General features: G+C 39.8%; 1 long non-coding RNA gene across 1 annotated transcript in view; it reads right to left on the reverse strand.

Annotated features, from left to right (window-relative positions):
- Positions 1-25263, reverse strand: part of LOC120861162 — a 45821-nt gene extending 20558 nt beyond the window's left edge. The window contains exons 1-2 of the long non-coding RNA XR_005720500.1: positions 25113-25263; positions 24591-24747 (exon numbers count right to left, since the gene is read on the reverse strand). This is a non-coding gene — a long non-coding RNA (uncharacterized LOC120861162). The remainder of the gene's footprint in view (positions 1-24590; positions 24748-25112) is intronic.
- Positions 25264-25955: the final 692 nt, after the last annotated feature.

Here is a 25955-nt window from a genome sequence, read left to right on the forward strand (position 1 = left end):
GGATGGTTCTGCAACACCACTGAGGATAAGAAAGGGGCCAGAAGTGATGACATCTCCTAGAAGGGGTTTTCTTAGTTTTGGGTATGTAACCCGAATGTGTACATTGACTAGCACACTGTAAGAACTCAGTGGAAGTCCTTGACTCCTTGCCTTCTACTTTTCTGATAACATATGTGGAACTGAGTTTATAGAAACTGTCACCTACTATGAAATGAACAGGCACTAAATGCCAACTAATGGGGGGAAATGGTCTTTAAATTAAGTGAATGGCTATTCCTATCATTTTCTCTTGTCAATCTAAAAACTATGTCTTTAATGTTGTATTTGAAAAGAACTTAATGTGAATAATGAAACAATCTGAGTCCCTTCTTAAACATTTTATGAATCAACTATCACTTAAATACCTTAAGAAGAAACTCAGGGTAATTCATCCACACCATAACTCTCAATGAAGATAAATTTCACTGGGAAAAAATATTGTCAGTGTCAAAAGTAAACATAATTTATATTATAATTTAAATGTAAAAAGCAATATAACAAATCATAACTAAGTATAGTGACATCTGTTAAGTAGTAAAGAAATGTTATAACTGTCTAATTTGTGGGACCCAGTGTAAAATTAACATGCAGATCTCTCTGTTCAAAAATAATTAAGATTTTCAAGACAGTAGCAGCAGACACTACACTAACAGGGAGTTCTAGGCACAGGGCCCTGTGTGACTGTAGAAGTCCACATGCCCAAGAAGCCAGCCTATTCTCAAAATACGCTGAAATAATGATTTAGAAACTTAACACAATGCAGCTACCCAGAAAATGACCTGGGCTTTATTTTTAACAGAATGGATTTTCCAATTTGTGGGCTTGGAAGAAGAACGAACATGTGTTTTTGTTCTGGAGAAAAATTGCAATGCTATTACTTCAAAGAGCTATAACATTGAATCTTGCAATACTCCTATATCCCAACGCAGTCATGCTTCTCAACTCAAAGCTTCTGAATTCTCACATGTGCACCAAGTTGCACAGAGATTATAAAAATAATTAAAAGAAATCTTCAAAATGTCATCAGTAGACATTTTAATTAGTGTATATTAAAATAAAACTAAGAATCCTGATACCTTCATAATTTGGCTTCCTTTGAAGTTATAAATTATTAATAATGTCAGTCAAATGTCACAGGAAGATTCACCTCATTTCAAAGATCTATTAGCCCAAGATTAATAAGTGATTTATATCAACTTTTCTTCTAAATAAATCAAAGGGGAAAATTATTTACCTCATGAAATCTAATGACACTGGAAAGATGGGCTCTTGTTATAATAAGCTATCCTATATGCAAGAAAGGGAGAAAATAACAATATATAATAATTTTTTAGAAATGGTTATCTGTGAAAGAGCAAAGGGTTGGTGGAGGGGAACCAGTGGGGAGCCAGATTTCTCAGTAGGTTAATACCTTTTTATTTTGTGTTCCTATTTCAACCACAGAAATATAGCATCTACCCAAAAATGAAAAAATAAAGAAAATAACTCAAACTTGCCACAATGAAGTCAGAAATTAAAATTAACATGAATTCTAGAGAACTGTTCTACAGCAGGCTTTGTAATATTTTTAAATGCATGAGTTTTTGTGCAAATTTTCATTCTGGCATGCACTTACCAACTCTGAGACTTTGCAAAGTTACTTCACATCTACAAGGCTTAACTGTCTCATTTTTAAAGAGTATAAAACTGCCTACCTGGTAAGGTTATTGCAAAGATTAAGTTAGACAACACACATGACATCTTCCAAACAGTATCTAGCCTTTGGTTTTATTGGAAATAATATTATTTCCAACAGAATAGTGCCTAGGCTACTGGAGTCCCATATGAATGAAATCCATTCATCACTTATACATACATTAATTCAGCAAATATCAATTGAGAGCCTATCATATCAGATACTGCTCCAGGAGCTTCAGATACAGCAGAGAACAAAACAAAGAAGGTTCATGCCTTTTTGAAGTTTGTATCATCTATGTGGCATTGATGAGGGAGATAAATAAATCCCAGCAAACATAATAAGTATGGAAATACCAAAGTGTGTTAGTGAAACTGTTATAGAAAAATAAAAAAGTAGAACAGGGAAAAGCAATTGTGCTGGGTTGGAGTGGGGAAAAAGTCAAATAGATTAGAATATTAAATGATGTGGTCAGGCCTTATTAAAAAGAAGAGTAAATAAGATAAAAATCATCCTGTTTATACCCTGATTGCTTCAGTTTTAAAAATTATTAAATTACATAGGTTTAAAATAACTCATAAAGTTGTTTTTCAGTATATAGTCAGAGATTAAGCTATTCTTTCTTCTAGTCCTTAATCCCAACTCTCTCCTCCTTGCATGACACTTTAATCGAAATTTTCTGTAAAATCAAGGGCATCTTGTAAAATATATTCTCTCAAACTTTCTTCCTAGTACAAAGGTAAGAGAGATAATACTGTCTTACTAAGATTTGCATTTGCCTGTTGCTGAATGTTACCATTTTACTCAGATTTGGATAGATCCAGAATTCAAGCATGGCTATTTTAGTAGAATTGACAGAAAGTAATACGTATTTAAACTCAGCCTTCTGTCATGAATAGTTGTCCTAATTCTGGGTTACTTTATTAGAAAATAAAGGCCACATTACTAAATATATTTATGTAATATGGAAAGGACTTCATCAAATTACATGCCTAGATAAGTATGCATACTTAACAAATATCAAAGATGAAAATAAAATCCAACTGATGAAAATAATTACTTATTAACAGTGTTCATTACCTCACGTGAAGCATCCTTTAATGTCACTTGCCAGCAGATGCAAAATGAAAGCAGACCCATATACAGATATAATTATGATAATGTGATTTTAATTACATATATCAAACCAGTCAAAGGTTGTCTTTTTAAAGTGTGCCTCAAAGTCCCTTGGTCCAGTGGTTAAGAATCTGCCTGCCAACGTAGAAGACACCACTTCAATCCCTGGTCCAAGAAGGTCCCACATGCTGCGGGGCAACTTGGCCGATGTGCCACAGCTACTGAGCCCGCACTCTCGAGCCTGTGGGCTACAACTGCTGAGCCAGAGCGCAGCAGCTACTGAAGCCCACAGCCCTACAGCCCATGCCAGGCAACAAGAGTAGCTTCCACTTGCCACAGCTGGAAAGTCTGCGCTCAGCAACAAAGATCCAGCGCAGCCAAAAATAAACAATTTTTCTTTAAGTTTGCTTTATCTGGAAAATAGCTGTTCTTTGGACTGGATGATCACAGTCTAGCATTATTTGTAATATCGTTTGATTTCCACATCTAATGATTGATGGGAAAAGCAAGATTTTTCTGAAATATTCCTTAGAAACATTCTTATTGGATGTTGAATGCTCCAAATTCCATATATTGTGCATATTCCAACATAATTTCTATATATTTTAAAAGATAGATACCTTACATTTAAAGGTGTTTATTGACAATTTAAAACAATATTTTCTTGTTCAATGTACTTCATTAGAACTTTGAAGGGAGATCAGGTCAGGAAAATGACGTAACTTAATGTTTCTTCTATTTTTGAAATTATAACTAAATGAGCTCCAGTGATATAGATTCTTCTCCTATATTCTCTTGATAATAACTTTTTAGGAACATTAAAACTGCAGTTTTCTCTTATAAACAATTTAGTTACTACTAAAAACTGATGGCAGTTAGTAGATAAACATTTATTGACTGCATACTACAAGCATCAGTAGATAGAATTTCAAAGATTTAAGATTAGGATTGAGCAAAATTATAACAACTACTAAACATGAAAAACCAGAATATGTGCTGAAATAACCGCATTCTCCTATCATTTGCAACCTTACACTGAACAATATTGATGCTTCTAGAGCAGTCCTATTATTTAGGATATATGACAGAATCATACTATCCTTATAATATGTACCAGAATACATATGTACCAGAATACATCTGATAAAGTTTGAAAACAAGCACAGAAAGTCCATGACTGCATCTATTTTCAGATGGAAAAACCTTCCATCTGAACATTCTAAGATACAGAACAAATTACTGAAGAACTGATTATGTTCTTAAATATTCTCTAATTAGCAAAGACACAGGGTGATAGTTGTCTGGGTAAGTGATGATCATACCAGTGAGGCTGAGGCTGTGGAGGCAGTTGTCAGCTTTTTAAGTTGAAGGTCATTTATCCACAGCCCAGGCTTGCTCATTCGTATTTGTCCCTGGTAGAGCTTCTCTTTGTCTGGATGGGAGTTTCATCTCTCTTTCACAGCCAGGAAGTTTGGGAAAACCTGCTGTGTTCAGGATGAAAGCACTCATTTCACTTAAATCAGGTTATTTTCCTTCAGAATGGTCATTGATGAGTTTCTGCCAACCCTATTCATTTATTTCCCAAATGTTTGTTTCTATTTTCCCAGTAGTAAAAGTATGCTTATTATAGCAAATTTGGAAAATGTGGAAAAGTAGAGAGACACCAATAAAGTTCACCCACAATCTTTTCTCAGTGAAAACTGCTGTTAACATTTTGGTGCCTTTCCATGAAATCATACTGAATACATAATTCTGAATCCTGAAATTTTCTCATAACATTTTTATAGTGATCGTCCCCCTAGTTTATCAAAAGTTTTCAACTACATTATTATTTTTAAAATTTTTATTTATTTTGGCCATACTGTGATGTACAAGGGATAATTCTCTTACCAGGGATTAAACCTGTGCTCCTACAGTAGAAGCACTTAGTCTTAACCACTGAACTGCCAGGGACGTCCACAACTACATTATTTTTAAGACTGGCATAATATTCTATGGGATGGATAAGTCATGCTTTTTCTTTTTTTTAAAAGACAAACATCTATTAATCTTTTTATATTTATATTCTTTTAAAATATTTTATAAAATATAAATGTAAATGGTTTTTTATATTCTTTTTAAAACAGAAGTATCTCCTATTATTGGATATTTAAGTTACTTCTAGACTTTTACTATTTCAAATAATTACACCATTAAAATCTTTATACAGAAATTGCCATCTAAATTTCTGACTACTTACAGACCATTTCTTTAGGAGGAATACTGTTAATGGTCATGAATCTTTTCCTTACATGCATTTTTCTTCAGTAAATTTCACTGAGTATTTTACTATGCGGAAGTCACTGTACAAGATGCTACAGAGGATATGAATTAGATGAACTGCCAAGAAGGAGCTTACAATCTAGAAAGGAAACTCAGACAAAGGTATCCTAGGTGGCGCTTGTAGTAAAGAACCCACCACCTACCAATGCAGGAGACATAAGAGATGCAGGCTTGATCCCTGGGTGGAGAAGATCCCCTGGAGGAGAGCATGGCCACCCACTCCAGTATTCTTGCCTGGAGAATCCTCAGACAGAGGAGCCTGGCGGGCTACAGTTCATAGGGTCGCAAGGAGTTGTACACAACTCAAGAGACTTAGCACGTACATATACATAAGAATAATATATGGTGGCAGGTGATACATTCCAAGAATAAAGGTTTTGCTTTGTGCTTTGAGACTCAAAAACTAGGAGTCTGTTTTCACATGACAAATTGAAAATCATTCACATGAAAATGTTTATTCCTTTAAAAAAAATTTTTTTTCTGATTGCTACTATTTTCATTATAATGTTTATCATATATCTATTTGTGTCTACTTTAGAAAAAGCCTCTACTGGAAGTACTGCGTAAATAATATCAATGATTTCAAATTTCTACTTTATCTCTTTTTCTAGGGAAATTTTAGGATGTCTTGAATATGGTTATTTTGTATTCTAATAATTCAGAGCTATGCGGGCTACTGCAAATGCTTACAGAGGTGTCAGCCTTGTAATAAAGCAATGGTGATACTGGAGAAAGATGTAAATTTATAATTGTAGATTGGCATTACAGTCTTACATGTATGTTACTTTCTGTTGACATTGTTATGGGATGTACAAAGGCAGAGCTTAAATTATAGTTTTTGATAATAGTTTGATCACTTTTCAAAATCAAATGAAACTTTTATGTAAATTTCTTATTTCCATCTACATCAAAAGTCAACAAACTTTCTCTATAAAGGACCAGGTAGTAAATATTTTCAACTTTGCTCTTTATCTGGTCTCTGTCCAAACTACTCAATGCCATTGCTGTGGTATAAAAGCAGGTATAAACTCTTGATTGGGTTTCAATGAAACTTTATTTAATAAATTAGTATTTTACATAATTCATATATATTATGGAATATTCTTCCTCTGATTTTTCTCTAACTATTTAAAAAATAAAAACAATTGTTAGAGGATTTCCCTGGTGGTCCAGTGGTTAAGACTTTGTGCTTCCACAATATGGGGTTTAGGTTCAGTTCCTGGTGGGGGAACTAAGAACCTGGATGCAGGGCAGTGGAGTCAAAACAAAAGGAAAACAAGGCAAAAAACCCATTGTTAGTTCATGGGCCATAGAAGAAACTGTGGGTTAGGTTTGGTCCAGGTCACAGTTTGCTGACCTCTTATCTAGATAATCTTACTCAAAAACAACAAAGGGATATGTATAAATCCTAAAATAAAACCTTTTCAAGTAATAAATAATAAAATCTTTAAGTGTAAGGCTTTGCAATGTTATAACTTCAAGCGCTTTTTTTTCTTTCTTTTTTGGATGCACTGTGAAGCATGCGGGATCTTAGTTCCCAGACAGGGACCAAACCCATGATCCCCTGCACTGAAAGTATGAAGTCTTAACCACAGGACCACTGGGGAAGTCCCTCAAGTGCTTTTCTTAAAATTTGGATAAACTATTTTTTCCTGTATCAGTACAGAAAGTCCTCTACATATAAATGCGTTCCTTTCCCAGAACACATTCCTAAGTCCAATTTAAGTCCAACAGTTATCCTAGGTACTCAACTGATACAATCGGTTATGTAGTACTGTACTGTACTAGGTTTATAATACTTTTCACACAAATAATACATATAAAATAACACAAATTAATATTTAAAATCTTACAGTACAGTACCTTGAAAAGTACAGAGGTAGAGTACAACAAATGGCATACAAGGGCTGGCATCAAGTGAACAGGCAAGAAGAGTTACTGACTGGAGGAGGAAGATGGGGTGGGAGATGGTAGAGCTGAAGAATCATCAGCAATAGGAAATGGAGGGCAGGTTGCAGTTTCTCTCATGCCTAATGTTGATGGCACAGGCGCTGGTTCCTTGCTGGATTCAATTCTGTCTGCCCTCTTATAAAAATGACCCAGTGATGTCTAGGTAGTAGCTCTTTTTTTTTTTTTTTTTCTCATCATAGACATTGTGGTAGCACAGAATTGCCTTTCAACAGGTGCTACATCCTTTGTGTACCACTCTCCATTCCAGTCTTGTGCCTCAATAACTAACAGTGCCTTCTCAAATAAAGAAAATTCCCTTACCATTTTTTCATGAATCTCTTAGGTTCTTCAGTTAATTCTTCCTGTTGTCTCTCTTCATCCTTTCTCTGGGCCTCCAATTCCATCAGGTCTTCATCACTATGGTACATGCCTTCATTAATAATATCCTAAAGAGTTTTTTTAAATTCCTGGGCACCTCCCATATCTGCACTCGCTGCCTCACCACTTTTACTTTGTGAAGGTTGCTCTAGTCTTGAACTTATAAACCAGTCATGGATGCGCTCATGCTAAGTAGCTTCAGACGTGTCTGTCTCTTTGCATCCTATGGACTGTAGCCCACCATGCTCCTCTACCCATGAGATCCTCCTCCAGGGGATCTTCTGACTCAGGGATTATGAAACTAGTCATGGCTAGCATTAAAATTGGTGCCCTCTGATTCTTTGCTGTGTATCTTCAAGTCTTCATAAAGGCTTTTAGCTTTCTCTTGAATCAGGAATAAACTGAGTGGGACTTGACACCGATGCTGATGGCAAACTACTTTAGTATTCTTGCCTTGAGAACGCCACGAACAGTATGAAAAGGCAAAATGATAGGATACTGAAAGAGGAACTCCCAAGTTCAGTTCAGTTCAGTTCAGTTCAGTTCAGTTCAGTTGCTGAGTCTTGTCCAACTGTTTGCGACCCCATGAATTGCAGCACGCCAGGCCTCCCTGTCCATCACCAACTCCCGGAGTTCACTCAGACTCACGTCCATCGAGTCAGTGATGCCATCCAGCCATCTCATCCTCGGTCATCCCCTTCTCCTCCTGCCCCCAATCCCTCCCAGCATCAGAGTCTTTTCCAATGAGTTAACTCTTCACATGAGGTGGCCAGAGTACTGGAGCTTCAGCATCATTCTGTCCAAAGAAATCCCAGGATTGATCTCCTTCGGAATGGACTGGTTGGATCTCCTTGCAGTCCAAGGGACTCTCAAGAGTCTTCTCCAACACCACAGTTCAAAAGCATCAATTCTTCGGGCTCAGCCTTTTTCACAGTCCAACTCTCACATCCATACATGAACACAGGAAAAACCATAGCCTTGACTAGACGGACCTTAGTTGGCAAAGTAATGTCTCTGCTTTCGAATATGCTATCTAGGTTGGTCATAACTTTTTTTCCAAGGAGTAAGCGTCTTTTGATTTCATGGCTGCAGTCACCATCTGCAATGATTTTGGAGCCCCCCAAAAGAAAGTCTGACACTGTTTCTACTGTTTCCCCATTTATTTCCCATGAAGTGATGGGACCGAATGCCATGATCTTCATTTTCTGAATGCTGAGCTTTAAGCCAACATTTTCATTCTCCTCTTTCACTTTCATCAAGAGGCTTTTTAGCTCCTCTTCATGTTCTACCATAAGGGTGGTGTCATCTGCATATCTGAGGTTATTGATATTTCTCCTGGCAATCTTGATTCCAGCATGGGTTTCTTCCAGTCCAGCGTTTCTCATGATGTACTCCGCATATAAGTTAAATAAGCAGGGTGACAATATACAGCCTTGACGTACTCCTTTTCATATTTGAAACCAGTCTGTTGTTCCATGTCCAGTTCTAACTGTTGCTTCCTGACCTGCATACAGATTTCTCAAGAGGCAGGTTAGGTGGTCTGTAGGTGCCAAATATGCTACTGGAGATCAGTGGAGAAATAACTCTAAAAAGAATGAAGGGATGGAGCCAAAGCAAAAATAATACCCAGCTGTGGATATGAATGGTGATAGAAGCAAGGTCCGATGCTGTAAAGAGCAATATTGCATAGGAACCTGGAATGTCAGGTCCATGAATCAAGGCAAATTGGAAGTGGTCAAGCAAGAGATGGCAAGTGTGAACGTCAACATTCTAGGAATCATCGAACTAAAATGGACTGGAACGGGTGAATTTAACTCAGATGACCATTATATCTGCTACTGCAGGCAGGAATCCCTCAGAAGAAATGGAGTAGCCATCATGGGCAACAAGAGTCCGAAATGCAGTACTTGGATGCAATCTCAAAAATGACAGAATGATCTCTGTTCGTCTCCAAGGCAAACCATTCAGTATCACGGTAATCCAAGTCTATGCCCCAACCAGTAACGCTGAAGAAACTGAAGTTGAACGGTTCTATGAAGACCTACAAGACCTTTTAGAACTAACACCTAAAAAAGATGTCCTTTTCATTATAGGGGACTGGAATGCAAAAGTAGGAAGTCGAGAAACACCTGGAGTAACAGGCAAATTTGGCCTTGGAATGCAGAATGAAGCAGGGCAAAGACTAATAGAGTTTTGCCAAGAAAATGCACTGGTCATAGCAAACACCCTCTTCCAACAACACAAGAGAAGACTCTACACATGGACATCACCAGATGGTGAACACCGAAATCAGATTGATTATATTCTTTGCAGCCAAAGATGGAGAAGCTCTATACAGTCAACAAAAACAAGACCAGGAGCTGACTGTGGCTCAGATCATGAACACCTTATTACCAAATTCAGACTCAAATTGAAGGAAGTAGGGAAAACTGCTAGACCCTTCAGGTATGACCTAAATCAAATCCCTTATGATTATACAGTGGAAGTAAGAAATAGATTTAAGGGCCTAGATCTGATAGATAAGAGTGCCTGATGAATTATGGAATGAGGTTCGTGACATTGTACAGGAGACAGGGATCAAGACTATCCCCATGGAAAAGAATTGCAAAAAAGCAAAATGGCTGTCTGGGGAGGCCTTACAAATAGCTGTGAAAAGAAGAGAGTTGAAAAGCAAAGGAGAAAAGGAAACATAAGCATCTGAATGCAGAATTCCAAAAAATAGAAAGAAAAGATAAGAAAGCCTTCTTCAGCGATCAATGCAAAGAAATAGAGGAAAAGAACAGAAAGGGAAAGACTAGAGATCTCTTCAAGAAAATTAGAGATACCAAGGGAACATTTCATGCAAAGATGGGCTCGATAAAGGACAGAAATGGTGTGGACTTAACAGAAGCAGAAGATATTAAGAAAAGGTGGCAAGAATACATAGATGAACTGTACAAAAAAAGATCTTCACTACCCAAATAATCACGATGGTGTGATCACTCATCTAGAGCCAGACATCCTGGAATGTGAAGTCAAGTGGGCCTTAGAAAGCATCACTACGAACAAAGCTAGTGGAGGTGATGGCATTCCAGTTGAGCTATTTCAAATCCTGAAAGATGATGGTGTGAAAGTGCTGCACTCAATATGCCAGCAAATTTGGAAAATTCAGCCGTCGCCACAGGACTGGAAAAGGTCAGTTTTCATTCCAATCCCAAAGAAAGGCAATGCCAAAGAATGCTCAAACTCCCGCACAATTGCACTCATCTCACACGCTAGTAAAGTAATGCTTAAAATTCTCCAAGCCAGGCTTCAGCAATATATGAACTGTGAACTTCCAGATGTTCAAGCTGGTTTTATAAAAGGCAGAGGAACCAGAGGTCAAATTGTCAACATCTGCTAATCATCAAAAAAGCAAGAGAGTTCTAGAAAAACATATATTTCTGCTTTATTGACTATGTCAAAGCTGTATTTGACTGTGTGGATCACAATAAACTGTGGAAAATTCGGAAAGAGATGGGAATCCCAGACCACCTGACCTGCCTCTTGAGAAATCTGTATGCAGGTCAGGAAGCAACAGTTAGAACTGGACATGGAACAACAGACTGGTTCCAAATACGAAAAGGAGTACGTCAAGGCTGTATATTGTCACCCTGCTTATTTAGCTTATATGCAGAGTACATCATGAGAAATGCTGGACTGGAAGAAACCCATGCTGGAATCAAGATTGCTGGGAGAAATATCAATAACCTCAGATATGCAGATGACACCACCCTTATGGCAGAAAGTGAAGAGGAACTAAAAAGCCTCTTGATGAAAGTAAAAGAGGAGAGTGAAAAAGTTGGCTTAAAGCTCAACATTCAGAAAATGAAGATCATGGCATCTGGTCCCATCACTTCATGGGAAATAGATGGAGAAATAGGGGAAACAGTGTCAGACTTTATTTTTTGGGTCTCCAAAATCACTGCAGATGGTGACTGCAGCCATGAAATCAAAAGACGCTTACTCCTTGGAGGAAAAGTTATGACCAACCTAGATAGTATATTCAAAAGCAGAGACATTACTTTGCCGACTAAGATCCGTCTAGTCAAGGCTATGGTTTTTCCTGTGGTCATGTATGGATGTGAGAGTTGGACTGTGAAGAAAAAGCTGAGCGCCGAAGAATTGATGCTTTTGAACTGTGGTGTTGGAGAAGACTCTTGAGAGTCCCTTGGACTGCAAGGAGATCCAACCAGTCCATTCTGAAGGAGATCAACCTGGGGATTTCTTTGGAAGGAATGATGCTAAAGCTGAAACTCCAGTACTTTGGCCACCTCATGCGAAGAGTTGACTCATTGGAAAAGACTCTGATGCTGGGAGGGATTGGGAGCAGGAAGAGAAGGGGATGACAGAGGATGAGATGGCTGGATGGCATCACTGACTCGATGGAGGTGAATCTGAGTGAACTCCGGGATATGGTGATGGACAGGGAGGCCTGGCGTGCTGCGATTCATGGGGTCGCAAAGAGTCGGATACGACTCAGCGACTGAACTGAACTGAACTGAACTGATCCTACATCCATACTCTGAGAAGTTACTCCGTTTCCTCCATCATTTTTCCATGCATCTTTGATATTATTATTGTTGGCATCATTGGCACTGTCGACTTCACACGTTCCATGCTCTTGTCCTTGTTCTTTAGAATTGTGCCGATGGTTGAATAATCGTGTTGTAAGAATGTAAGCCTCTACCATCTTTTCGCCTTGCTCCCTTCAATTATTTTCACTTTGTCTCCACTGTTATTGCTTGGTGCTTCTTATCAATACGAGCTACATCACCACTGCTTTTACACTTGCTTCCACACATTTTGGACTTGAAATAAAGTACTGCTATATTCTGTACAGTACCAAGCAGTAAAGTACACAAAAGCACAACTACTTGTAGAGAATGCATGCACATGACAATGTACACCAGACAATCATTGTGACTGGACATGCAAATGCACACTTGCATCTTTGAATGTTCAAAAGCTGAATTTTGTATGTATGCTTTTGGCTGCTGCTGCTAAGTCACTTCACTTGTGTCCAACTCTGTGCAACCCCATAGACAGCAGCCCACCAGGCTCCACTGTCCCTGGGGTTCTTCAGGCAAGAACACTGGATTGGGTTGCCATTTCCTTCTCCAATGCATGAAAGTGAAAAGTGAAAGTGAAGTCGCTCAGTCATGTCCAACTCTTAACGACCCCATGGACTGCAGCCCACCAGGCTCCTCTGTCCATGGGATTTTCCTGACAAGAGTACTGGAGTGAGTTGCCATTGCCTTCTCCAATGCTTTTGGCTATAAGTAACCAAAAAACCTGACTGATAGTGGCTTAACAACTAGGAGAGTTTATTTTGTCACTTATTAAGGATTCAAGAGGTAGGAAGTTTCAGGGTTGATTCAGTAGCATATTAAATTTAGCAATGCCCAGGATTCTTTCCAGCATCCTGTTCTGCCACCCTCAACAGATTGGTATCATCTTCCCTCTGGGTCACCAGATGGCTACAGTAGTTCAGGACTTACTCTGTAGCTCTACAAAACCACATCTAAAATCAAGAGGAGTAGGGAGAAGGTGGAGAAGGCAATGGCACCCCACTCCAGTACTCTTGCCTAGCAAATCCCATGGACAGAGGAACCTGGTGGGTTGCAGTCCATGGGGTCACGACGCGTCGGACAAGACTGAGTGACTTCTTTCACTTTTCACTTTCCTGCACTGGAGAAGGAAATGGCAACCCACTCCAATGTTCTTGCCTGGAGAATCCCAGGGACGGTGGAGCCTGGTGGGCTGCTGTCTATGGGGCTGCACAGAGTCGGACATGACTGAAGCAACTTAGCAGCAGCAGCAGCAGGAAGAAGGTAGATATGGAGTGGGTTCCTTTTAATGAGTTCTCTTATTGAGGAAGAAAATCCTTTCCAGAAATCCACAGCCTATTTCCACTCTAGACTCAGAACCATATCATATGCTCCTCCCAACTCAACACTTGGCAAAGAAAATTGCCTGACCGTATCCAGTTTTTTATGAACAAGCACAACCTATCAGACAACATTAATATCAACATTTGAATGAAACTGGGTTTTGTTAACAAGGAAAAGTGGGGATGGCAGTTGAGTAAACAACAAAGAGTATTTGCCACATTCTTTAAATTTGTAATCAATTTTTAAAGTGATGTTTTTAAGGTGTATAAAACCAAATAGAAAAAAAGAACACACCTTATTGAATGAGACATGCGGCTTTTATGACGCTGTAATAAATTATCTAACTTCTTTATATCAGTTGAGTTCAGTTCAGTCACTCAGTTGTGTCCAACTCTTTGCAATCCCATGGACTGCAGCATGCCAGTCTTCCCTGTCCATCACCAACTGATGGAGCTTGTGAAAACTCATGTCCATCGAGTCGGTGATGCCATCCAACCATCTCATCTTCTGTCATCCCCTTCTCCTCCTGCCCACAATCTTTCCCAGCATCAGGGTCTTTTTCAGTGAGTCAGTTCTTCACATCAGGTGGCCAAAGTATTGGAGTTTCAGTTTCAACATCAGTCTTTCCAGTGAATACTCGGGATTGATTTCCTTTAGGATTGACTGGTTGGATCTCCTTGCAGTCCAAGGGACTCTCAAGAGTCTTCTCCAACACCACAGTTCAAAAGCATCAATTCTTTGACACTCAGCTTTCTTTATAGTTCAACTCTCACATCCATACATGACTACTGGAAAAACCATAGCTTTGACTACACAGACCTTTGTCAGCAAAGTAATGTCTCTGATTTTTAAATAAACTGTCTAGGTTGGTCATAGCTTTTCTTTCAAGGAGCAAGCGTCTTTTTATTTCATGGCTGCAGTCACTATCTGCAGTAATTTTGGAGCTCAAAAAAATAAAGTCTGTCACTGTTTCCAATGTTTCCCCATATATCTGCCATGAAGTGATGGTACCAGATGCCATGATCTTAGTTTTCTGAATGTTGAGTTTTAAGCCAAGTTTTTCACTCTCCTCTTTTTCATCAAGAGGCTTTTGAGTTTTTCTTCGCTTTCTGCCATAAGGTGGTGTCATCTGCATGTCTGGGGTTATTGATATTTCTCCCAGTAATCTTGATTCCAGCTTGTGCTTCATCCAGCCTGGCATTTCGCATGATGTACTCTGCATATAAGTTAAATAAGCAGGGTGACAATGTACAGCCTGATGTCCTCCTTTCCCAATTTGGAACCAGTCTGTTGTTCCAAGTCCAGTTCTAATTGTTGCTTCTTGACCTGCATACAGATTTCTCAGGAGTCAGGTAAGTGGTCTGGTATTCCCATCTCTTTCAGAATTCTCCACAGTTTGTTGTGATCTACACAGTCAAAGGCTTTGGTGTAGTCGATAAAGCAGATGTTTTTCTGGACATTTGCTTTTTTGATGATCCAACAATATTGGCAAACTGATCTCTGATTCCTCTGCCTTTTCTAAATCCAGCTTGAACATCTGGAGGTTCACGGTTCACATACCATTGAAACCTAGCCTGGAGAATTTTGAGCATTACTTTGCTAGTGTGTGAGATGAGTAAAATTGTGTGGTAGTTTGAACATTCTTTGGCATTGCCTTTCTTTGGAATTGGAATGAAAACTGACCTTTTCCAGCCCTGTGGCTACTGCTGTTTCCCAAATTTGCTGGCATATTGAGTGCAGCACTTTCACAGCATCATCTTTAGGATCTGAAATAGCTCAATTGGAATTCCATCACCTCCTCTAGGTTTGTTTGTAGTAATGATTCCTAAGGCTCAATCAATGTCGCACTCCAGGATATCTGGCTCTAGGTGAGTGAGCACAACATCATGGTTGTCTGGGTATGATCTTTTTTGTATAGTTGTTCTGTGTATTGTTGCCACCTCTTCTTAATATCTTCTGCTTCTCTTAGGTCCGTATCATTTCTGTCCTTTATTGTGCCCATCCTTGCATGAAATGTTCCCTTGGTATGTCTAATTTTCTTGAAAAGATCTCTAGTCTTTCCTATTCTATCAGCTCAGTTCAGTCACTCAGTCATGTCTGACTCTTTGCAACCCCATGGACTGCAGAATACCAGGCTTCCCTGTCCATCACCAACTTCCATTCTATTGTTTTCCTGTATTTCTTTGCATTGATCACTGAGGAAGGCTTTCTTATCTCTCTTTGCTATTCTTTGGAACTCTGCATTCAGATGGGTATATCTTATCTTTTCTCCTCTGCCTTTCATTTCTCTTCTTTGCACAGCTATTTGTAAGGCCTCCTCAGACAGTCATTTTGCCTTTTTGTATTTCTTTTTCTTGGGAATGGTCTTGATCACTGCGTCCTGTACAGTGTCACGAACCTCCATCCATAGCTTTTCTATCAGATCTAATCCCTTGAATCAATTTGTCACTTCCACTGTATAATCAATTATAAGGGATTTGATTTAGGTCACACCTGAATGGTCTAGTGGTTTTCCTTACTTTCTTCAATTTAAGTCTGAATTTGGCAATAAGGAGTTCATGATCTGAGCCACAGTCAGCTCCCGGTCTTGTTTTTGCTGACTGCATAGAGCTTCCCCATCTTTGGCTGCAAAGAATATAATCAATCTGATTGCAGTATTGACCATCTGGTGATGTCCATATATAGAGTCTTCTCTTGTGTTGTTGGAAGAGGGTGTTTGCTATGACCAGTGTGTTCTCTTGGCAAAACTCTGTTAGCCTTTGCCTTGCTTCATTCTGTACTCCAAGGCCAAGCTTGACTGTTACTCCAGGTATCTCTTGACTTCCTACTTCTGCATCCCAGTCCCCTATAATGAAAAGGACATCTTTTTTGGGTGTTAGTTTTAGAAGGTCTTGTAGGTCCTCATAGAACCACTCAACTTCAGCTTATTCAGCATTACTGATTGGGGCATAGACTTGGATTACTGTGATATTGAATGGTTTGCCTTGGAAACGAATGGAGATCATTCTGTTATTTTTCAGACTGCATCCAAGTACTGCTTTTCGGGCTTCCCTTGTGGCTCAGTTGGTAAAGAATCCACCTGCAATGCGGGAGACCTGGGTTTGATCCCTGGGTTGGGATGATCCCTTGGAGAAGGGAAAGGCTACCCAATTCTGTATTCTGGCCTAGAGAATTCTATGGATTGTATAGTCCATGGGAGTAGTAGATATAATGGAGTAGTAGATACAATGGTCATCTGAGTTAAATTCACTTATTCCAGTCCATTTTAGTTCACTGATTGCTAAAATGTTGATGTTCATTCTTGCCATCTCCTGTTTGACCACTTCCAATTTACCTTGATTCATGGATCTAACATTTCAGGTTCCTATGCAATATTGTTCTTATAGCATCGGACTTTGTTTCCATCGCCAGTCACATCCACAACTGGATGTTGCTTTTGCTTTGACTTCTTTATATACTCCACCATTAATTTGCTCTTGTCAATCCTGGACTATTTCACCTCTTCCAGCAATGAGTAAATAAACTTAAATAAATATAAATAAAAATAAACAAATATTCAATAAAGGAAATTTATTCAAATCAGGCAGTATAGAAAGATTTAGACTAATTCTACCAGAACTTTATTTTAATTTATAAAAGTACAGAAAGTGGTATTAATATTTATATGCAAATATATGTATACCACATTTCTTCCATTTTAGGACATGTTTTTTCTCTTTTTACTTTTTCACATCTCTGAAATTGGGTTTCATCTTTAAATCAATGGCATCATATAATTGCTAAAATCCAAATAGCTCCTGATAAAATATACCATTGTATATGTGTTGTAAACTTGGTCATTGAGGGGTTTGATTTTTTTTTTTTGGTAATAATGATAAAAACACATAGCATGAAATTTACCATCTTAAGTGTATAATACAGTAGTGTTAACTATCTGCACATTATTGGGCAACATACTTTCAAGCTTTTCCCTCTTGTAAAACCAAAGCTCTACACCCACTGAACAACTGCTCCCCTTTCCTCCCTCTTCCAACCCACAGCAACTACCATCCTATTTTCTAAGAGTTTAACTCCTTTGAATACCTCATAATAAGTGAGTTTATGCATTGTAGATCTGCATGGTGGGTTTAAATGCATTTAAAATGTCTCCAAAGAGATTTCACTATAATCTGGACTTAAAACAAAGATCTTAGAATATATTTCTGTAGAAAGATACAGAAATAGAGCAACAGGTATAAATGCAGTATTAATAACATTAGTAATGGGTGCAAACATGATATTAGCAAATACTTGTCAGATAGGTATCTCCATGTTTCCTACTCAAAAACAAACAAAGAAAAACCCAAGCATTTTAGGGGATGTAGCCCCTGGAACTAATAAACTAATCTTTATATTCTGTTCCTGCCTATTTCATAGGCTACTGTTTCACAGCACTAAATTGGCCTATGGAAAGCATGTACATCAATACTTACTGCTAATTAAGCAACCAAAATAGTTAGTAACACATGGAAAGCTTGAGTATTCAGTATCTTTGAGCTGTATTTCCTGAAAAGAAGAGTGTAAGAGTATAGAATTGCATTCCATTAATCCATGCTCTAATTGTCCTGGCAACCAATAAGATAGTTTAGCAACTTTTATATAAGAGATGTTTAACAAATCACAAACAAACCACTACAACAAAAACTAAATTAAAAAACAAACCCATAATGTAGGTAACAGAAAGATGTGAGGATCTGTCACAGGGATAAAGAAAAAAATTTTTTTAACTTAATATATGTTCCAGATGTAAGTAAATTTCCCAAATATTTCATGCATTATTCATTCATTCATTCAGTCAGTCTTGGAGGTGGTATATCCTTTGAGATTGAATATTTTGGTATTGATCAACATTTTCAAAAATATTTATTTATTTGGCTGCACCAGGTCTTAGTTGTAGCACACAGGACCTTTAGCTGTGGCATGTGGTATCTAGTTCACTGACCAGGGATTGAACCCGAGTCCCCTGCACTGGGAACGCAGAGTCTTAGCCACTGGACCACCAAGGAAGTCCTTTGATCAGTATTTTTTGATCTAATGGGATAAAAAGAAGGGATGTGGATGGCTATGGTGATTGCTAAAATGCAAATGTAATAACATCATTTCTGGCTTAAAATTTAAAAGCCTTCTGCATCAGAATAAAGTCTTCTCTTTAAAATTGAAGTACAGTCGATTTACAAGGTTGTGTTAATTTCTGCTATACAGCAAAGTGACTCAGTTACAATTTTTATATTCATTTTCATTATGGCTTACCCCAAGACACTGAATATAGATTCCTGTGCTATACAGTGGGACCTTGCTGTCCATCCATTCTATAGTTTGCTTCTGCTAACCCCAGACTCCCAGTCTACCCATTCTACCCCCTGCCCTTTGGCAATCACAAGTCGTTTATGTCTGTGAGACTGTTTCTGCTTTGTAGATAGGCTCATTCATGTCATATTTTAGATTCCCATACACAAGTGATATCATATGGTATTTGTCTTTCTCTTTCTGATTTCACTAAGTATGATAATCTCTAGTTCCATCCATGTTGCTGCAAATGGCATTATTTCCTTTAAAGTTCTAACTCTTTAATCATGACATACAAAATTCTTGATCTGATCTTACTTTTTCTCCAGCTTCACTTCTTTCTTCCCATGTCCTATAAGTGCAACTTTGTCCATCTCTCTCCTATCCCCTTTCTCTTATGCCTTTCTCTCCCTTGTGTGTCCTGCTCCTTACACTAGGGTAACTATTTATCTCCTCCACCAGGCCAACTCTTCACTTTGAAGTCTCCTTTAATTTTGACATCCTCTAGGAACTTGAAACTTGAGGTTTCAAATCTCATGGAATAATAGGCTCCATGATGCCATGAACCATGTTCTTTAGAAAGTAACTGCTTTCTTTCCAGTTTCTAAACAATTTTTAAAAAGATATTGACTGATCACTTTCCTTTAAGGAACAACAGTTATCAATATAAGTACAAGCCAAACTTGGACCTTTACAGTTTCAGTTGACACCTCAGATGTGTGCAAATGTTCTAAGAAGTAGAAATAGTCTTTATTTCAGGGCTTCCCAGGATGTCACTAGTGTAAAGAACCTACCTGCAATGCAGGAGACATGGGTTCAATCCCTGGCTCGGGAAGATCCTCTGGAGGGAGGCATGGCAACCCACTCCAGTAGTCTTGCCTGGAGAATCCCATGGATGGAGGAGCCTGGCAGGCTATAATTCATAGGGTCACAAAGAGTTAGACACAACTGAAGTGACTTAGCACACATGCATTTTCTTACAAAGGCTATTAATATATGCAATACCTGGTCAAGATACAGACATAAAGATTAAATTGTGAAGTGAAAGTCACTCAATTGTGTCCGACTCTTTGCGACCCCATGGACTATACAGTCCATGGAATTCTCCAGGCCAGAATATTGGAGTGGGTAGCCTTTTCTTTCTCCAGGGGATCTTCCCAATCCAGGGATCGAACCCAGGTCTCTTGCATTGAAGGCGGATTCTGTAGCAGCTGAGCCACAAGGGAAGCCCAGAGATTAAATTAACATATTATAAATTATGCATATACATAAACAATTGAAATCTCAACTTGAGCCAACTCAAAATATCATACTGTTTACTAAGTTTCTATTAAAATAAATATATCATCTTCAATTAGGTCTTCTTGAATTTATCTTCTGTATTGTGAACAACAAAAACAAGGAGCATCATTCATCAACCAGATATAAAAGGGTTAAGTCACAACTCACTGCAGTTGGCTACCAACCCTATTCCCTGAGGTGAAATCAGGATGAAAAAACAGGATGAGCACTCTGTGCTGAGGATAACAGGCCTTTAAATAGTTAGATGTATATCTCAGAAAGAATTTAAATTACCGGATTCTTGCATCTTTTCATACATAGAAAAGCCCTAAAATCATTACGTTAAGATAGCTCTTCTTGGTGACTACTGTAATCTTTTACCAAGATGTATGCATGACTATGGGCTTCCCTGGTGGCTCAGACTGTAAAGAATCTGCCTGCAATGCAGGAGACAGGGTTTGGATTGCTGGGTCAGGAAGATCCCTGGAGACGGGAATGGCAATCCACTCCAGTATTTTTGCCTAGAAAATTCCATGGACAGAAGAGCCTGGTGGGCTACAGTCCATGGGGTCGCAAAGAGACACGACTGTGCAACTCACACACACACACATGACTACATGTATATCATAGGCAAAAAATTCATAAATATAAACTGGTTCCTCCCCAACCTCTTCAGAGAAGTTTACTCAGTTATTGACAGACTGTCTCCTGGGCTAGGGTCTTCAGTAAGACTCTGAATAAAACTTGAAACTCTTAAAATTCATTGTTGTTGTTCAGTTGCCCAGTCGTGCCCGACTCTTTGTGATCCCATGTACTGCAGCATGCCAGGCCTCCCTGTCCCTCACCATCTCCCAAAGTTTGCCCAAGTTCATGTCCATTCCATTGGTGATGCCATCCAGCCATCTCATCCTCTGACGCCCTCTTCTCCTTCTGCCTTCAGTCTTTCCCAGTGTTTCATACTGTGGGTTTTTCTTTAAGTCAACAATTTTTCAGCCTCTAATAGTACTACATAAAATCAGTATAATTCATGCCTTTTAGTGACCTTTATTACTTTAATGATATTTACATAAATTCCTACTCAGTGACAGCATCAAAAATCTAATAAATTTATAATTCATTTCCTGAGGAAATAACACAATTTATTATTAAAGCAAGAGAAATATTTTTCTTTCTCTAGGCCACAGGACTGGAAAAGGTCAGTTTTCATTCCAATCCCAAAGAAAGGCAATGTCAAACAATGCTCAAATGACGGCACAATTGTACTCATCTCATATGCTAGTAAAGTAATGCTCAAAATTCTCCAAGCCAAGCTTCAGCTATAATATGTGAATTGTGAAATTCCAGATGTTCAAGCTGGTTTTAGAAAAGGCGGAAGAACCAGAGGTCAAATTGCCAACATCCGCTGGATCATGGAAAAAGCAAGAGAGTTCCAGAAAAACATCTATTTCTGCTTTATTGACTATGTCAAAGCCTTTGACTGTGTGGATCACAATAAACTGTGGAAAATTCTGAAAGACATGGGAATACCAGAGCACCTGACCTGCCTCTTGAGAAACCTGTATGCAGGTCAGGAAGCAACAGTTAGAACTGGACATGGAACAACAGACTGGTTCCAAATAGGAAAAGGACTACGTCAAGGCTGTATATTGTCACCCTACTTATTTAGCTTATATGCAGAGTACATCATGAGAAACGCTGGGCTGGAAGAAGCACAAGCTGGAATCAAGATTGCTGGGAGAAATATCACTAACCTCAGATATGCAGATGATACCACCCTTATGGCGGAAAGTGAAGAGGAACTAAAAAGCCTCTTGATGAAAGTAAAAGAGGAGAGTGAAAAAGTTGGCTTAAAGCTCAACATTCAGAAAATGAAGATCATGGCATCTGGTCCCATCACTTCATGGGAAATAGATGGAGAAACAGTGGAAACAGTGTCAGACTTTATTTTGGGGGTCTCCAAAATCACTGCAGATGGTGACTGCAGCCATGAAATCAAAAGACGCTTACTCCTTGGAAGGAAAGTTATGACCAACCTAGATAGTATATTGAAAAGCAGAGATATTACTTTGCCAATTAAGGTCCATCTAGTCAAGGCTATGGTTTTTCCTGTGGTCATGTATGGATGTGAGAGTTGGACTGTGAAGAAGGTTGAGTGCTGAAGAATTGATGCTTTTGAACTGTGGTGTTGGAGAAGACTCTTGAGAGTCCCTTGGACTGCAAGGAGATCCAACCACTCCATCCTAAAGGCGATCAGTCCTGGGTGTTCATTGGAAGGACTGATGCTGAAACTGAAACTCCAGTACTTTGGCCACCTCATGCAAAGAGTTGACTCATTGGAAAAGACCCTGATGCTGGGAGGGATTGGGGGCAGGAGGAGAAGGGGACGACAGAGGATGAGATGGCTGGATGGCATCACCAACTCGATGGACGTGAGTTTGAGTGAACTCCGGGAGTTGGTGATGGACAGGGAGGCCTGGTGTGCTGTGATTCATGGGGTCGCAAAGAGTCGGAAACGACTGAGCGACTGAACTGAACTGAACTGAGTGAGATTAAAATGAGTGAATCTGCCATAAAGTGTTGATTTCTCTTAAATTCTAGTTTTGGAAGTGATGTTCTGCCAACAGCTGAAATTGCTTATTGATTCATTTTTTTTTTCTTGAGTGTTCCTTCTTGGTTTTATCTTATTTATTAGGGACTAGACCAATCTGAGACTGGTTATGTTAAAATTAAATTGAATGTTTGTTTAAAACATTTTAATTAGAATTGAGACATAATATATACATAATTTTTGCCACACTAGAACATATAAAGATAATATTTAAGGAACGTGAATTAGTTTAGTCTTCTTATGCATTTTGCTAGTCTGATTTTGTGTTAATTCACAGCAAAGGGGTGATTCTGGGCTGCCAGCTCCTCTCCATACAGTGGCTCCACCATGGTTAAGGGCTCAGGTTCCCCCACTGGCCACTTTGCATTCTAAGGGGCAGTTGGAGAAGATGTCCAGTGTGGTAAAGTCAGGCCTGAAGGTGACACACATTACTTTTGCCCACAAAACGTTTTGAAGAATTTAGTTAGGTGGCTCCACCTAACTGTAAGGGAAGATTCAAATCAGTCTCTTAGTGTGCCTAAGGAAAGATACATGATTTAGTCAGCATTCAGCAGTGTCTCAGTCATGGAGACATGGAGTATAAGCAACTATGTATTGCATGCATCTCTGTATTTCAGGACCCAGCACAGTTCTCACTCAACATGTGGTAATGAATTACTATTGAACTTTCTGTTGGCTATATAAGCAAATAAAATAGTACATAAGGACTATATCATCATTTACAATGATTTTCAAAAATTTTGTTCTATTCTAGCCTATAATAACTTGAGAACAAATAAAGTTCTGTTGACCTCTTATTTATTTAATGTTGCAAAAATATAGTCATCAAATGCAAAGTCCTTTAGAAATGGTTTCTATCAGAAAATAATAAGCATCATAACATTTAGAGGAAATGTCAGATGATGTATGAATGCCTGAAAATACGACATCCACTGTTGTAAACTAATATTATCTTACGTAATGTGAACCTGAGCCAAGAAACAGAAATATGTATAATGTAGACAAGTCAAAATATCCAAATGAGGAAGCATTAAACTGCTGCCTTACATATGTGTGATAAGATATCTTTTTGCCCCATATAGGTATGTTTACTGCAGTTCTCCACAGAAAGAGTAAGCACCAATACTGAATAGTAGCAGGGAGGCACTTGGGGGGAACTTTTCATCAATAGCCAGTTCTTTAAAAGAGAAGATTGCCATCATCCTCTCATTTAAAAATAGGTCGCTCTGAAGTAGGTTGCTGCTGTTGCTGCTGCTAAGTCACTTCAGTCGTGTCTGACTGTGTGCGATCCCATAGACGACAGCCCACCAGCCTCCCTCGTCCTTGGGATTCTCCAGGCAAGAACACTGGAGTGAGTTGCCATTTCCTTCTCCAATGCATGAAAGTGAAAACTGAAAGTGAAGTCGCTCAGTCGTGTCCGACTCTTCGAGACCACATGGACTGCAGCCCACCAGGCTCCTCCGCCCATGGGATTTTCCAGGCAAGAGTACTGGAGTGGGTTGCCATTGCCTTCTCCAGTATGGTATTATTGATTGCAACACCACCTTCTTTTTTTTTTTTTTTGCTTCCACCCCACATTGCCTTTTTATTGAACCAAATAAATTATGTTAAAAACTTGCATTTAAGTTATAGTTAACATATATACGGAGGTAAAACCTCTTTCATTATTCATTTATATGTGAAAGCACTTGTTTAAATCACTTCTGATATCATATAGTGTAGTAGATAACACAATTACAGAGAAAGAGTAACAATAGTTAGTTACAATACAGTGATACAGGGATAATAAATACAAAGGGAGCAAAAGCTCCTTTTAACAAGGTCAGAACGGATGCATTAAAAACTATGCGTGTAGTTTCTTCTAAAGGGTACATTTATTGGAGTAATGGCCAAGGAGACTAAGACAGTTGAACTGCCTCCGAAAAGGCTTCTTGAGGACGACTGGGTTATGGGACATACTTCAGGGAGATGGAAGAGATGTTACCTGGGTGAAGGTCCATCCGAGAAAAATGTGGGGTGACTTCCAAGGTGCGAGTGATGGCTGGCGAATTCTTTCTGCTTCAGCTGGTATACTTGGAACGCTGCTCTTTCACCTCCTATCTCTGTGGTTTTGTAACTCAGCCTCTTCACTTTAATGAATTCTAAAATGCAGGTAAGCAAACCAATGGAAAAAAAAATTCAATTTACTATTTAGCTGACGCTTCTAAAAAATGACTCGACAAATTAAAGGATTCTGAAGAGCATTACTAACGAAGCCCCAAAAGTGTTTGTGGTGATGGAGGGGCTGATGCTCTTCAGGAAACCTGCGGATCATCAGCGCCACCTTTTCTTTTACTTTCACGCACCTTTTCACCTTTCTCTGTCTCGATGCTCCCGGCAAGATTTTTTGGTTGAGTGAGATAAGGCCAGACTTTGGGGCAGAGCCTCGGGTAAGCATTCTAGCCGTGCAGTACTAAGTGACCCAGTATAAGTTCCGCGTCTTGGTTTCCTTATCTGAAATACTTACCTCACTGGGTAGCTCCAAACATAAGCAAGATCATTATCAAGGGCTCAGTAGCGTCTTGAGACACACGTGTGACCCTTGTCTTACGCGTCTGCGAGGATGGCAGGCCCTGTAAAGAGTTCAGAGTAGCTGTTATGATCTCTTCTTTCTTCCGGAGCCCGGTGCGTATGCCCCACCGGCGAGCGCGGCTGACCTTCGGAGCACTCCAGGTTTGCGTCGGCAGGTGAGCGCCCCCTTGGCTCCAGTCGGCCAGTGGCGGGGGAGGGGAGAAGGGAGCTGGAGGGGGCGGGGGAGAGGGAGGGCGGAGCTGCCCGGGACGCTCCCGGCGGCACCGCGCGTCCTGGGCTACTGCCCGGGAGAGACGAGGAGGCGGCAGCAGCAGTGGCGCTCACAGGCCGAGCTCTCGGCGCTCTCGGGGGTCTGCCGGTGATTGGTCCAGAGAGGAGGGGGTGGCGGTAGCCAGAACCCGCCGCTCTAGCGGCGGCGTCAGGTGAGAGCGCTAGCCGCAGAGACTCGGGCGTGGCGGCTGCCGCACAGGGAATCGGAGCCAAACTCGCTGCGCGGCCTTGCGCGTCCTGGGAGGAAGGGACGCGGAGACACTTGCAGACGACTCGAAGCAGAAGTTGCCCCTGTCGAGTCGCACGGAGCCTCTCATGCAAGCGACGCCCCCCTGGGTCAGGTCGCCCCTCAGGTGCCCGCCGAGCGCGCGCTCGCGGCTGGATGAGGGCGGGAGCGGGCGCCGAGCCGCGAATGAAGGCGGCCAGATGAGCGGCGAGGGCGACTACAACTTCAGGCGGGTGGCGATTCGGCGGAAGTCCAACCCCTCCTACCTGCCGCTCGGGACCC

Source organism: Oryx dammah, unplaced genomic scaffold (assembly GCF_014754425.2).
Source record: "Oryx dammah isolate SB20612 unplaced genomic scaffold, SCBI_Odam_1.1 HiC_scaffold_11229, whole genome shotgun sequence".
NCBI lineage: Eukaryota > Metazoa > Chordata > Mammalia > Artiodactyla > Bovidae > Oryx > Oryx dammah.